Source organism: Hipposideros armiger, unplaced genomic scaffold (genome assembly GCF_001890085.2).
Source record: "Hipposideros armiger isolate ML-2016 unplaced genomic scaffold, ASM189008v1 scaffold_199, whole genome shotgun sequence".
Taxonomy (NCBI): domain Eukaryota; kingdom Metazoa; phylum Chordata; class Mammalia; order Chiroptera; family Hipposideridae; genus Hipposideros; species Hipposideros armiger.
In genome coordinates, this window is record NW_017731549.1 from 469,817 (window position 1) to 482,110 (window position 12,294).

General features: G+C 39.1%; 1 long non-coding RNA gene across 1 annotated transcript in view; it reads right to left on the bottom strand.

The window, feature by feature from the left end:
- LOC109388490 (uncharacterized) overlaps nt 1-8,706 on the bottom strand; it is a 249,315-nt gene extending 240,609 nt beyond the window's left edge. Inside the window, exon 1 of the long non-coding RNA XR_002125222.1 lies at nt 8,631-8,706. This is a non-coding gene — a long non-coding RNA (uncharacterized LOC109388490). The remainder of the gene's footprint in view (nt 1-8,630) is intronic.
- Nucleotides 8,707-12,294: the final 3,588 nt, after the last annotated feature.

Here is a 12,294-nt window from a genome sequence, read left to right on the forward strand (position 1 = left end):
TGCTGGCTACACACGGTAGCTCATGGCAACCCACTGCAGCAGTGGCTGCAGCCTACGTCATCGCCGGCGACTCCCAGCAGCCCAGCTCCAGGTTGAGCTGTTGTTCAGCATCTTAGCTGTGGAGGGCAGTGTCACTGGCCCTTATATGTGGGATCTGAACCGGGGCCCTCTGGCGTCCCAAGCCAGTTCTTAACCATCGCGCCACTCGGCCGGCCCTAGCTCACATTTTTAAACTACACAGGTCAGGCAATAATACCTTCTGCAGGAAAACATCCCTGATACCTGACTCCCTTCTTTGGTGTCCTGCCTATGGTCACTTGTCAGTTAACATCTATTGCTGTAGCCTTCTCAGCACCTCTTCTCTTAATAATAGCCTCACCTCACCCTGCTTTCCTTTGGAAATGGCTCCTCTCACACATTCTCTGTGATTCTACAGTGTCTGCAATCATGGTTTGTTGCCTTCCAGCTACATTATGGATATACAACAAATTATAGTAACCCATCGCCCTGGTGACAGTGGTTGGTCCAAGGAGTGGGGATGTGACACAAATTTAGTCAACAGGGGTCCTCGCCTTGGATTGTACTAACTGGGGCTAGCAGGGAATTTTTCTTGTGTCTGGGGTCATGGAATTAGAAAGATGTGGCACAGTGGTTATTTATAATCACATTCTTTACTAAGTTCTAACTAAAGAATCCTAATATATTCTTAAAACACACTGGGCTTACCTCTATAAAACCCCATTGTCTCACAGTTATCTCTTTATCAGGAAGCTCAACAAATGACTCCTTCATGTTTGAGCATACAATCTAAAGGGAATACTGAAAATTGAGTCCAGACAAATCCCATCTCTGGCCACACTTAATATTATGTCATGTCTTACTATAATTCGACAACAGGAATGTGTTCACTTTAGTTATTTGAACTTGGGTCACATACATTTTGACAAGAGAATCCACAGCTTAAAACCTAGAGACTGAAAACTAGCTTATAATGGGCCAAAGCTCAGATCTTTCCTTTAATGGGCAAATCTTTTTGCATGTGATTCTTTAGAGCAAAAATGGCAGAAGGCATCAAGGAGAGCAAAACAAGGATTTGTTTGCTTATTATAGAAGGAAAAAGAAATAATTTAGTTAGGCTGGAAAATAACTTATCTGAAATGAAAGCATGCAGCCTCCAAACCTTGTTTAGCCATTTAGTCGCCAAGAACATAGCAACTCTATTGTGAAGCCTCTCTTCCTCCACAGCCAGATCTATAAATTAGAAATAATATTGTGTGTCCTGGCTAGTCTCACTACAGTTTAATGAGATTATTTCTAGGAAATGCTTTGACTTGAAAAACTCATAGGAAAAGAACTTTTATTATAAAAGGTTTCAATCTGATTAAAAAGCCCTTATGCCTCCTTTGTGAGTCATGCATATTCCCCACTGACTTTCTGTGTCTCTATTATCAGCATTAAATATTTATGTTAGATCTATTGAAGTAAAAAAAAATTATTCTCCCAGCTCTCAGCCCAAGGTGATTTCTAATGACTATTTAGTTTTTATAATGATTTTTAAAATCTCCATTAATAATGGAAGAATCTAATGTTAAATTGAAGATTATTTAAATTGGCCTTCTTTCAAGTTGTCTGACTATAGAAAGATCTTTTTCTCTTACCATATCTTTCCTTAATTGCATGAGAATAAGTTTACACTTAATTATTATTTAGACTTCCTGTAGCACATTTGTACAGGCAAAGACGAAGTTGTTAACTTAGTTGAAGTCGCCATAATTTACTGCGTTCCCAACATTCACTTGGATGTCTAACACTCATCTCAAATTTAACATCGCCCAAAAATACTATTAATGTCACCCCTCCCATCCTGCTCTTCCTGCAGCCTTCCCCTCTCAGTTAATGGCAACTCCATTCTTTTAATCGCTTGAGACGAAACCTTGAGGTCATCCTTGGCTCCTTTCTTCTTCTCATACTTCACCTTCAATCTACTAATACATTTTGTCACTCTACTCTCAAATTATATCCCAAGATATGCCCTCAGCCTGGTCCTATTTGCTGTCATCCCTCACCTGAATCACTGTGGCTCTCTGCATTCTTTTCCCCCAGGTAGCAGCATGGCATGTCCCCTCACTATCTTCTGGTCTTCCTCAAATGTCATTTTCTGAGTGTGGCCTTCTCTGGCAATTTTATTTAAAATTGCAACTTCCTGTTCCCGATACACCCTTTCCGCCTTCCTGCTTGACTCTCCTACCCCCTTTAATACTATGTATAATACCCCTATATTTTTAAGGTCATCTAACATAATGTTGTTTAGCATATGTCTCCCTCACTAGAATGTAAAACACAGAGGAGACAGATACTTTTATTCATTTAATTTGCTATTCTATCTGTGGGGTCTGGCAAACAGTTTGGTCTTAACAAATATCAGTTATCTGAAAAAAAAAAAAAAAAGAAAGAAAAAAATTTCCAGCTCTCTTTACCATACCAGGGATGATGTCTTCTCCTTGTAAACTCCCATCTTGCCAGGCATAGTATTCTTCTTCTAGTGGACATTTCAGACCATGAGCATAAAGAGTAACTGTGGCAAAGGGATGCTGGGTGGGAAGATGGGTTCACTTCAGCTTACCCATAACCAGTCTCAATGGTTCTGAGTCTGTATGTCAGCTAGCACAAACCATAGCAGCTTTATGCAGAAACATGAGCACCCAATCAAAAGCACGCCTTCTGTGGGACAGTAAAACCTTCTCAGAGGAGATTGGTTCCAGGACCAACTTAATACCGCCATTGATTATTGAGTAGAATGCAACCCACCCCCAGCCCACAAAAGATGAATCTGAAAAGTCTTCAGGTATAATGAAGATAATGCAAATCAAGACCCTGGGGGCAAAATGAAAACAATATAGTCCTTACACACTCAGCTGCTACCAGCTGACTTTTGCTATGCCAGATTATCAGGTCTGTTTTTTGTTGTTGCTGCTGTTGTTTTTCAAGAAAATCTAGACCTTAGACTTCATGTGAAATAAGTACAGACAACATGTAAGAAGTTGGTCTGTAACTCAAATCTAAAAGAACAACCATGATACACCGTGAGCCAAACCAAATAGCTTCTAACCACACTCTGCTGGGATTCAACCTCTGCCTTACAGGCTGGTGAAAACTAAACCCAATTCTGAGAAGAGCAAACCAAAATAACCCAACTTCTGCCTTTCTTAATCTTCTGTGAAATTCCTTCCTCACAGAAAACAGTCTTTGTGGTCTTCATGCACAGGTCAGAAAGCTAGGCCATAAGGTACTGGATCCTCTCATCTTAAAAATGTACATCTGTGTGAGTAGGTTCCATCTCTCAACTTACTGAACAGAGCAAGTGGGGAACCCAGCCTCCCCCACCTCCAGGTGAGGTTCACTATCCCTTAGGAGTCCTAAGTGTCCTTAGCATCTGCAGTGGTAGGGATGGAGAACATCAAGAATGGTGGAGAAATTCTCACCAACAGCAAGGGAGGAAAAGAGAATTCTGTGGCTGCCAGAGGAGGGAATGGGGCAGCCTCTTTGTATGTAAGAAACAAATTCAGGGCTAAGAAGTATGTGTGTTTGGGTGGGGGAGGAGTGGAGGGAGGGGAGAGCATTATCATTACACAAATCATTGAGTAGACTGTGAGCCTCTCAAAAGCCGCGACTATATCCAATCCACCTTTGTATTCTTAGAATCAACCACAGTACCTGGCACATAGTAGGTACTCCACTAGTTGTTGATTGAAAGCAAAGCAATTGGTTTTTGTACCGTATAACAGACTAAGGGAAAGATCCCCATTGCACTCATGAATCAGTGGCCTCAAAACTTCCCCAAGAAACTGCAATGTGAAATTTAACATTTCAGGGCAGCAGTGTGATTTGCAATTTCAGAATCACAGACTTTATTGTGCTTCTTTAAATTATCATTATAGAAGGAAGGGGGAAAGATGGAAATTTAAAATCGTGTGCCCATGTTTTGTCAATTTTTAGAAGCAGGAAAAACATTTCAGTCCCAATAGGAACAGGTAAAACAACTGTGGACCCACAGAGACATGGAAAAACTGTTTCACAGCATTGTTTCCCCCAGACACATATTTTTTTTCTAACACAATGATTTTAGCAAAGGTTGGAGAACTGTTATGTGTTAGATGAAGAATATGTAATTAAACCCACCATTCTGAAAGAAAAGCTTTGTGTGTGCTTTTTTTTTTTTTTTTCATTTAATCTTCTATGCTGGGCTGGTAATTTTTTCCTGTCTCACACCTACTCAAAACCCAAGAGATTTGTCCTAGATGCCTGGCATAAATATAATTACAGTACAGTTCCTTAGTGCATAGTTCAATCATGGCAGACAACTATTGATTTATGTGTAAATCGGAATACACATAATTTTCTCTAGTCTGGGAATTGTTAAAATGCATTAACAGCCGAGGATTTCATGTTTCAGATATGGCAACAGTGGGGGTGATGCTTGTTTTGCTTTGTAATTTTTTTTCTTTTTCTTTTTTCTTTTCCCTCCAAGAACTGAGATAAGGCCTTTCTGAGCAGGAAAGCTCCACTGACTTGTTCTGACAAATTCTCATTCAATTTCACACTGGGTCACACACAATCAGAAGAAAGACATAGCTGTGACTGTGGGGAGAGTGAGAGGGTTGGGGCTGATTGCACACAAAGCTCTCTCCCTCTTTGCTTTTACAGGGACTTTGCTGAAGCCCTCTTTCTTCTCTTTCATGACTAAAATAACTTCTCCATACGAAATCTTTATTTAATGATCTCAGAAGATGTTTCTTCACGTTTTCCTTTCAATAGCAATAGTAATACCCAAAGTGTTCATTCCCTTCTCATCCATACAAAACACTCTCTGACTGCAAACAGACCCCATTTTAATGGAAAGGGGCAAAAACAGGCATGAGACCTGAATGTGATACTGACTCTGCCACAATCCTGGGGATGTCACGTACCTTTTCTGGGCTCCAGTTTTCTGTCTACAAAAAGGGGACTAGGCATCTCTGGTTTCCAAACTGTGCACTGTGGAAGTTTGGGGTATAGAGTAGAGAAGAAGGAACGGGTCTTGAGGACCCATTCTCACCACCACACTTTAGATACAACAGGTCAGTTCTTCTCTGTTTATATGTTGGATTTCTATATTAGGTTTTCCTTAGAAAAAAGATTTCACAGCCTTATAAGTTTGAAAAAAAATCTCTGTCTTTTCCAATTCTCGCCTTCCATGATTCTGTGACTTCTCTCGCTGACAACAGCTTCAATTTCCTGCAGTTCATTAAAGCAGACCGCTGTACAAATTGTGATGGTTTTCTTTAATATAACCACCTCCACCATCAAAAACATGAATTTATTTGGCATTCATTCATGCACAGTGCTATGCGGGTTACTTATTAACTCAAGCAAAGTTGATATGTTTTGTTTTCAATCTGAGAGTGTGAGTGATTTTATAGATTTGGGAAAAGAGAAATTTTGATAATTCTTTCATTGTGGTGTAGCTATTAAGCAGCAGAGGCAGAAATGGAAATGGATAATAACTTTGAAAATACTACTGTAATACAAACATAATGATCAACAAGCAATCAAAAGGTCTCTTCTGGAACCACGGTTGCCACAGGATATGTAAGCTTTCCTTGTAGAACCAAACAGGAAAGTATCATGGCTCTATGAAAATGAGTAACCAGGTTTCAGCAGCCATTCTAGGTGGGAGTGACTTTTCCCAGGAGAGGGGGTCTAAATACCTACCACCCATTACCACAGGCATAGGAAAGAAAACTGATCTTCCAGTGCATAGAATATAAACTTCAAAGAGCAAGCAGCTGCTGGAGTAGAAGGGGAAATAGAGCTTGGAGTGAAAACAGAGACCTGTAGCATTGCATAGCCACAGTCAGAATTTGCAACTCATGTTGGGAGAGAGCAAAGGCTTTCATTGAAATTAATTGATGGAGACCCACTATTTAGAATGCACTTTGAAAAATACTTAAGGAAAAATTAAGACTTAGCAATAAAGATCATAAAGTAAGAAGGGGATCTCTTAGGCCAGACCACAAAGAATCAAAAAAAAAAAAATGGACTATATTACCCAAGCCATACCAGGTAGTATAACCACTGGGTCTTCTGTGAGGAAGAACCCAAGATCAATATTGAAATCAACTTTTTTTGGAAAATCTTTTTTATATCATTATCCACCTACCTTGTTGAATAAACATTGTCATCAAGGCTAGAATGCAGTTTTGTTTTTAAAAAATCAAGAAGCTATAAAGAATAAATATTAATCGATCTCTTCTTTTCCTTTCATCTGTTTTTCCCTTGATTTTTCTATTTTGTGAGCTGGTTGGGCTAACAAACTGAGCAATTCAATTCTCCCCTGAGTCTTCAGATTCAGCACAATTCTTGATCTGTTGACATTTCCCAAAACAAAATGCCCAAACACCTCAACACTAGAATAGAATGTGAAAAAGATGCCTCCTGACAAAGAGAAACAGCCCAGGTCCTCTAGAGTTCAGATAATTTTGAGTGCACTAGTGGAGGGCTTTAAGATTCTGATAGTCTTATCTATAACCACAAATGATACAATTGGATTTCTTTTCAAATGTCACAGAAACTCCTAAGAAGATGCCCCATAGTTATTTAAAATCTATCATCCATCATGAAAGGTTTTAAAAAAAAATGTGTACCATGTAGCATTCAGTACCAGTGTAGTCATTCTACTGAGAGAGCATGTGATGAAAGAAAATCACCAGAAAGCAAGCAGTACATGGGCACAAGTCTGGCTACAGATGACAATTCGGTGGCTCCTGGAACTAATTAATGAACATCCTAAGGAGTCCGTTTAAATCTAACATTACTTGGTATAGTTGTTAGTGCTGTTTGCCCAATATTTCTGGTTCACCCTCTTGCCAGACGCAAGATAGGATTGCCTTTTCTGGCCCCTTTATGGTGTGTGGAGCCACGTGACAAGCTAGGATAGATGACTTGTGAGCACAGGGAAATAAGTCACTTCTAAGAAGGAGCATGTAATTATAATGCAAGACCTTGAAGAACTCTCTCGTCCCTCTGGCACAGTGACCAGAAGTGTTAGTGATGGAGACTGCTCCATCTATCTAGGTCTCAGAGCAATTCTGATGAACAGGCCACCCACCCAAGCCCTCCCCCACCTCCACTCCCCAAGTATAGACACACAATGAACATATAGCACAAGAAAGAAGTAAACCTTTGTTGTTTTAGGCTTCTGAGATTTGGGGAGTGTTTGTTGCTGCAGCATTACTTAGCCTATCCTAACTGGTACAATGATCCACTGGTTTACATCTCCTTGGTTCAGGAGGGATATGCACAAGCATGGACTAAACAAGAGACTCCAAGAGCTGGCCCATCATCACTTGGGAATCCTCCAAACCAAGGATTATGATAGATCTTTTAGAGGGTCTCAGGTTGAATACTCTCACTCTTCAACCCCACATCCCTAAACAGTTCTCTTAAGCCAGAGGTACACTAAAGGGTCTCTAGGCTTTCAAACCATTGTCCCATCAACTATGCTTCCATGGGTTGGGTTTACTCCCTGCCTTCTTTCCCCAAAATGTCTTGGACAGTAGATTCAACTACGAGAATAAAACAAATCCTGCAAAATGCCTTGAGGGACTTCAGAAGAGTAAAAGTTCTCTGTAGCTTCCATAGAATAGAAAGTTTGACAGGTTAATTCCCATTTTTTAGTACTAAAAAATGACATATCATTTGATAACATCTTAGCGTAGGATATTTTTCCTCACAAAGCTTTTATTTCAGGCTTTTCACAGCAGAATATTTGATAATTATTTTGCAATGATTTTGATGGGGAGGGAAATTCCTTTCATTTTCTGTTTACATTCACTGTTCATTTATCATAGCACTGGGTCATCATGATAACCACCTCAAACAGTAGGTCTCCTTGACATCTCACCATAACCTTGGGGGATTTGGGATTTTTACCCACTCTTTCCCCAGATCTATGATTTCAAGTTATTTCAAAGAACATTGAGTGCATTTCTTTAAAAAAAAAATTATTCTATCAAACAAGTAGAAACAGTTTCAAAAACCACCATTAACAGAAAGCTACTCGAAAAACAGAAAATGAAAACTGCTGATATACTGTTTTCTTTCCTTTTATTTTATTTTTTTTAAGCTGACAGTGTGAATAGAAACAACCCAAGCAAGACAGCCAGGTAAACCTTTTATCCACAGCAACCACAAGCTTAAAAAAAATGTTCTTTAAATACAGCCACTGGAATAGGGTTTATTATTTAGATGTTTGTTCCCTTCTGCTCTCCTCTTATGGAGTAATATGTTTTTTAAATGCCTAAAACCTTTCTTAGTACCTAAGAATTCCCCTAGATTTCATGAATTAATGCAAGTGGTAATCACAAGTGCAAATGAGTAATTGGTAGCACAAGTACCCATCTGTGCATGCAATTAACTGCCTTGAGCAAGTAATTGCCTGTGTTTACAAGAGCCTACTTAGAAACTTCAACTTAAGCATATATTTTTTGGAATAATTCTGCCATAACACACAGAGAAACTTTTACTTGGTACAAATACTTTTAAACAAGCAACCGAACATCCTATAATTTTTAGTTTTATAAAGATCATACCTCAGAAGCCACCCCCATAGTAATTAACTTCAGAAGAGTCTCACATTTCTAGATGTACATGCTCAAGGCATTTTCCAAACACACAGGCCATCTGTCCAGGGGAGCCCAGCTTGGATAATCCTCATGACGATTGCTCTCTAATCACCTCTAGGAGATTTCTGAAGCTTTGGGTAATTTTCTAATTAATTCACTCAACAAGTATTTGCTAAACACCAACTATATACACAGTGTTCTGTTCTAGGCTCAACACAGAATATAAAAATTAATTAGAACATGGTATTTTCTCTTAAGGGACTTATAATCAATTAGGAAATAGAAGACTTGAAGCTAATAATCCAAAACCCAAGTAGCTTTGTAATTCAAAGGCTACAAATGTGTACCTATTATTAATACCTTAGGAAGGCACACTAACCTGACAAAACAGGCATGTGTTTTGGGTAAAAATTCACAATTGCAACAGAAAGTATCTTTGGATGTGAGCCTTCACCAAGCTGTGTCCGTGGCCCCCTACTTCTGCATACTGGCCTGACTGCCTTCCCTTTGCAAGGTCACCCAATCTCCTTGATAGTCATCAACATTTTTCTTCTGCAGCTTTTGACTTTATTCCCCTTACCTGCTGCCAAAAGCATTAACTCATAGCTGTTCCTGGCCCTGCGCCAGCTGCTACTTCCTTGCTGTTGCTAAATGCCCTGTTGTTCCTCTCGTCACTGCCCTCCTTGCTTTAAATACCAACTATACACTGATAATTCCCAAATTAAGGTTTTCAGCACCAGCTCCCCTGAACCCCACACTCATCTATGTAACTGCCTTTTCAGCATCTCCACTTAGGTATTTAATAGTCATTTCAGACTATATTCCCTAAGGCCAACCCAAACCTGCTCCTCAGACCATTTCCCTATCTCAGGGATAGGCAGTCGCAAACCTTATAACCATCCTTGCCTCCTTTCTTTCTCTGACACTGGACATCCAACCCATTAGCTAACCTTTTTTACTCTACCCTGATAGATCCAAACTCCCACCACTTCTCACCACCACCACCACCATTACCATCCTGGTCCAAGCCACCATCACCTCTTGCTATATTATTGCAGTCACCTCCCAACTGGGCTTCCTGTTTCCACCCTAGCCTCTTTAGAGGTTATTCTTTCACTCTGTCATCAGAGTAGTCCTTTTAACAGTCAAATGATGTCAGTCTTCTTATCAAAACCCTTAAATGGCTTCCCATCTCACTCAAGAGTCAAAGCAGGCTTCCTTTCAAGAATCTACAAGATCCTTCATGATCTGCCCCACAACTTCATCTTTTTTGATCTCCTACACGACCACCACTCCTGAATCGTTTTGATTCAGCAAAACTGGCTTCCTTGTTGCTCCTTGCACACACCAAGCACACACCTGTTCTCACTCATTTGGATGGTCTTCCCACGTGTCTGTGTAGCTCATTCCTACACTTCTTTCAGGTCACCTTTTCAGAGAGATCTACCCTGAACACTGAGATAATACAATAATTCCTGCCCACTGCTCACTACCATGCTTCCTAGCCCCTTATCCCGTTTTTCTTTTGTCTATAAACCTTCTTCTATATAATCTACATTTATTTTCTACCTCCCATATTAGAATGCGAGCTCCATAAGGGCTGACATTTTGTTCTGCTAAGCTTTCTAGCATCTCAGTGCCTGCCACATAATTCCACGTGTGAATGAATGAATGAATGAACATCCCTTAGGTGGAAGAGGTTCCTCTTCCCATCAGAATTACGATTCTCATAAAGCTTTCAAAGAGGTGTTCTTGCTCTCAGTTTTTTCCCGTTTTGGGCAAAAAAAAAAACAAAACAAAAAAAAAACCACAACATTTCTCAGACTGACACAATTTGGAGAGTTCCTCTCAAAGACAATAAACCAGCATCCTAGGATGTACTCTAGTTTCCTCAAATCTCTTATCTCAGGTTGAAGTCCTTGCCTTTGAAGGATATGTCCCAAGAATGTGAGGGAGCTCATTATTTGAGTTTTGACCTCACAGCTCTGGACCCAAATTTCAATCACTGTCTTCTTCCTGTCCTCTCCTAGGTCAACCATCAGGTTGTCATGATGATAAGACATCTGATCAGCCAAAATCTCCTGCCTTAGGCCTCCTCAGGGAACCTCATTACACAAATGAGAAAATAAAATGAAAAAAAGTGAACTCTTTCACACAACCTCAACCTACCCTTCAATAAATTCAGGAAGGAACAACCTTAATTAACTCTGATCTCAGAATTTTAGATACTCAGCTTCCTCACTAGAAAAATAAAGCCCCATCTTCCTCACTGAATAGTTGAAGATACTAAGAAAGTGTGACTAAGTGGTTGCAAAATAGAAAGGGGTAAAGCTGTAGAATCCAGCCACTTAAAAAAAAGAGTACAAATGAAAAGGAAACTCTCCCAGATGCTAGGAGGGATTGTTTTTTAAATGTGCATGAATATGTGTGTTACATAGACTCTGCTCTGCCAAAATTAGGGTACCAATTTTCAAGATTTCACTTCATTTATTATTCCTAAGGTGGAAAAGTTTGAACCATGAGCAAACCTTAGCAAATACCAAATAAATTCAGCATAGGACTTTCAAGTAAGCTTACTTTTAAAATTATGGTTCAAAAATTTAATTGGCTGAGCATGTTATTATATATTTTCAAATTCTGTACCAATAATATTGTCCTCTATATTTTAAAATACATCCAGTAGATCACAGAACACAATCCTGCTGTTTAATAACAACAACAAGAGTTGAGGAAGAAGAGAATGGAAATAGAAGCATGAATTATTAAAACACATAAAGTTCTGTGTCACAAAAGTTCTGTAACTTAAATACTGACCCTTCTGCCTGAAAAAACAAAAACAAAAACAAAAAAACATGAATTTTTTTTTATAAACCTTTCTCAAAATGGAAAAACAAAGCTATGTTGGAAGAAAAAGAAGTAGGAAACAACAGGAGGTTCTTTTGCAATAAATAATCCTAAGGTTTGTGCTTCCATGCTAGAAAATCAGATAGCTGCAATGAAAGCACAATCACATGGGGTGTTCTGAGCAGTCAAATCACAGATTTTTCCCTTGAGTTCTGGCACTACAAAAAGGACGTTAAATAAAATGCCATGTGTATGTTCAAATTTTCATTTTAATTACCTCTTTAAAATGCTAGGATTTGGGGGCCACGTGGGAGTCATGTATATTTTCAATCACATAGGACTCAATATTTTAAATCATTAAATTCTCATTACACCTTCCTGCAGTTCATATGCTACCCAATCTATATTTAATATGATGTGTTTAAGTAACTTGCCTAATACCACTTGAGAAGTTTTTTAAAGAACAAAAATGAGACCTACAGCAACAGTTCTGCATACTAGCTGAGTGACTTTGGAATCCAAACTTCTGTGAGCCCACAAGATCACAGCATCTCCTCCAACCCTCATAGTCAATGATTGCCTATTCTTGATTTTAACCTTGAATTTTTTTTATCTCTCTGTTGTGTTTTAATTTAAGACTCTCAAAATTCAATGTCACTTGTTCTCTCTAAAGGCATCTGGAGGATAAGCTCCTAGAGTTTTTATATCAACCAACCAAAAACTCCATTCATATGAGTGCTTATTACTTTTATAATTTCTTAGAAGAATCTTTTGACAGTGAAAATGG